Source organism: Saccopteryx bilineata, chromosome 5, assembly GCF_036850765.1.
Source record: "Saccopteryx bilineata isolate mSacBil1 chromosome 5, mSacBil1_pri_phased_curated, whole genome shotgun sequence".
NCBI classification, from domain to species: domain Eukaryota; kingdom Metazoa; phylum Chordata; class Mammalia; order Chiroptera; family Emballonuridae; genus Saccopteryx; species Saccopteryx bilineata.
In genome coordinates, this window is record NC_089494.1 from 248,128,590 (window position 1) to 248,132,716 (window position 4,127).

The following is a 4,127-nucleotide window of genomic DNA, read 5'->3' on the forward strand; positions in this document are numbered from 1 at the left end:
ATCATGAATGTCACAAGCCTCATTGTCTTTGTGGACAAATGAGTTCATAGTGATACCAGTTACCAAGGGGATAGTCAGCCCCTTCCTCTCCACCCCCATGCTGGAACAGGACCTCAGGCTCCTTTTCAGTCTCCTCTCATTACTTCCGGGAGTCCTCAGGAAGTAGCACATATATGGTTAAGAAAAAGTCTACTTGTGACCTGCTCTGCCTGATTCAGCGATTTCTGATGCCCTGAAGCCAATTCCCAAGGTGCTGTTTCTTAGTGCTCCCCAAAACTGTAAAACACCAGAGGCGCTCAAACACCAAGGCTCACAAAAGCCCTCTTGTAAAAGTTCCTTCTGCTTGCTGCTTCTCTTTAGAAAAGTGGTTGTACCTTGTTTCTGATACCCAGACTCAATATCAGACTGTGCCTTCCCTCACTTCTCCATCCTTCACGCCTCTGTTCCCAGGCGATGGTCTGTGAATAGGGAGAACTGGGCGACTGGTTCCATGAGCAAGCTCAGGGGCTATATGGACTCATGGAAAACATAAAACTCACAGTAGGAAATCCAAGCACCAGTGGTTTAAGTCATAGCATATTTATTATTACCAATAAGTCTGGAGCCCTGTCCCGAGGTTGGCTCAGTAACGCTACAACGTTTTTCTTTCTTTTCCATTCTGCCATCTTTTCCACGTTGGTTTTCACCCTCCGGTTGACTGCCTCAATCTCAAGATGGCTGCAATTCCAAATACCACTCTCTCCTTCCATTGCCTACAACGGCAGGAATGAAGGGGACAAAATAAAAGAGTTCTCAGTGAGTGCATATGTCTCTTTTTTTGAGAAAAGACTGTTTTCCCAAGAAGACTCACCCATACATATTACTGCCTCGAGCCATGTCACATGACCACTTCTAGCTGAAGGAGAGGCAGACAAGAAATGAACTGGTATTCTATCCTCAAACCTACAAGATAAAAGAGAAGAAGAGTTTGTGGGTTCTCCAGAGGGACAGAACCAATAAGTGAGATAGAGATGTAGATACAGATACAGACAGATATAGATATGTAGGTATAGGTAGAGTTATTTTAAGAAATTGACTCACATGACTGTGGAAACTGGAAAATCTGAAATCTCTAGGACAGGTCAGCAGGCTGGAAATTCAGGTAAGAGTTGGCAGTGCAGACTGAAGTCCAAAATCCGCACGGCAACAAGCTTCGAACTCGGGCAGGATTAGCTTTCAGCCTTGGAGCAGAATTCTTTCTTCTCCAGGAAACCTCAATTTTTGCTCTTCTGTTCTTTGACTGATTGGATGAGGCCCACCCACATTATGGAGGGCAATCTGCTGTACTTAAAGTCAACTGTAGTTGATGCTAACCAACTCCACCATTCACATCAACATATACATTAGTGTTTGAAAACAAATGGGCACTAAGTCTAACCAGGTTAACATATAAAATTAACCATCACAAAAGGTATATCTTAACATAGTCTTAGTCACGCCTCTCTCCACAAAGTCCCATTCTACTTTGACTCCTCTTTGACTCCTTAACATTCTGACTTCCTCTACAGCACTCCAATTCTGATTTTCTGTTTTACAGGGCTCTTTGTTCCCTTACACTGCTGCATTGTTCTTCTATTATTTGCCCCTGCTAAATGGGCCTTGACTCTTGGGACTGAACTTTTTTTCTTCTTTAAAGTGAGAGGTGGGGAAGCAGAGAGGCAGAGACAGACTTCTCCATGCACCAGGACCAGGATGGGATCCATCCATCTACCAGGCAATGCTCTGCCTATCTGGGCTGCTGCTCCATTGCTCAGCAACTAAGCTATTTTAGTGCCTGAGGTGAGGCCATGGAGCAATCCTCAGTGCCTGAGGACAAATTGCTTGAACCATTTGAGCCACAGCTGGAGGGGAAGAGACAGAGGGAGATGGGGGTATGGAGAACCAGATGGTCCCTTCTCCTGTGTGCCTTGACTGGGAATCAAACTCAGGACTTCTACTCGCCAGCTGATGCTCTTGAGCTGGGTCCAGAGCCTCTTCGAGGTTGCCACTAGTCAGGCATTTAGGTCCAGTGTGCTGGGTCCCAAACAAGGTATGATATTTCCTCAGATTCCCAAAACAAAACAGAGTTTAGGTCAAAAAACTAAATATGAAATACATGTCAAATAGCACTTTTGTTCAGGGAAAGGGAAGGGCGAAGAGTCAAACTACTGCTTCTGTGGGGAAGGGAGGCGAGGGTGCTGGGATTTACACGTGTGTGTGTGTGTGTGTGTGTGTGTGTGTGTGTGTGTGAGATACTTACTATCAAAACACACTGGAAACACTTAAAAAGAGTATCATTGATGCCTGATCTGTGGCGGCGCAGAGGATAAAGCATTCATCAACCTGGAATGTTGAGGTCACTGATTTGAAGGTCCAGGTTTGCCTGGTCAAGGCACATAGAAAAAGCAACTACACGCTGATGTTTTCCACTCCTCCACCCACCCTTTCTCTCTAAAATCATAAATAAAATCTTTCTTTTTTTTTTTTTAAAAAAAAGAGTATCATTGTCATACTACATCAGATTAATAAATATCTCCATCTCAACTGACTTGTTCGTTGCAACAACTTTACTGAAAAATACAAATAAAGGGGAAAGAAAATATGGGTGATTAAAAAACATATTTTAAGGTTTTCAAGATACGAGTAAAGGTGTAAAATTTTTTAAAATAAATCTCAAGAATTACTCTTTCTGTTCCTGCAACATGGACTGTCAGAATGAGAACAAACCTGGGAAGTCAAAAAATTTATTTCCTTTTGACAGGAGTAAAATGTGCTCTTTCCAAGAGTACAATTAAGAGAATTGGTTCAAGTCATACAGCAAGATGGAGGCAGATCTCCAAGTTCATACCCACATTTTCTGAGGATGTATCCCATGTGTTCCCATAATTCCAGAGTTGGTGTGCATGGTTTGTTGTTATCATTGTCTATTTTCCTTTCTTTTCCTTTTCTTTTTTTCTTTCTTTTAGCTCAGACAGGCAGAGATTCAACATGGAGGGGGAAAACGTTATCTCATTTAACCCTTGTAACACCTATTAAGGTAGGGGTTGCTTTCTTTACATTTTCCACTGTGTAACTTAGCAAACGCTGTACAACTAGCAAATACTGGAGAACTAGGGTTTGAACTTGGCTTGTTTTGCATCATATGTCCTCTCTGGGACAAATGAGGGCAATTTTTGCCTCAAAAGTGTTCAGGTCCCACTTTTGCCTTACAAACCCAACTTGGGATGAAAGTGATAACTCCAGTTTTCAGAAATCCTCTCTCTTCATAATGATAATTTTAAATTTGAGAATTTCTATTGACTAAACAGGTTTCAAAGGATAATATGGGAGTGTTTCCTTTTATTCATTTCTGCACATCTTTCTAAGAAGTTCCTCTGGACAACTAATATCTTCCTCTACATTATTAATTTCTAGACATTGGACGAATAATAAAATTTTATTAAGTCTTGGAGATACAATCTTGAAAATGTAAGAAACATGATTAGTAAGAAAAAAGGAATGTGGGATTCTGCAGCTATGTAATACTATTTTGGTTTATTCTTCTTGAAAACTTATGTTTTCGCTAATAAATGAATGAACCTACAGGTCATCTTTGCTATTCTTCACTTCAAAGATAATAAAATTCAGGGAATTATTACTTTTGTATCTGAGAGCAATTACTCCTCTAGCTATTTCTTGATTTAAATAGGTTTTATTAGACTTTGAAGTATGTTGGCATTTACCCAAGAGTCTGTTGTTTTACTCAAAAGATTTTTGTTAGCCCAATATTTTTCTTTAGTAACTAAATCACCTAATCAGAGATACTGAAATATTGTTAAGTTTAAAAAGAATTATTTGGAGAAATTTTATTTAAATTTAAATGAGATTCCTCTTTACATTCTACAAGAAGAGGATCATCTCAGCAGAAGTGTATAGTGGTCATGAGCTTGGGGCTTATGATCTGAGCCCATTGGTGCTTGGGGTTAGATACTAGAATCTACCATATACTAGCTGTGTGATCTTGGGTACTTTTCTAATGCTTTTGATGCTTCAGTTTTCTCATCTATAAAATAAGGGTAATACTGCTTCCTATTATATAAGGTTATTATGAGAATTAAATGAGTCACTGA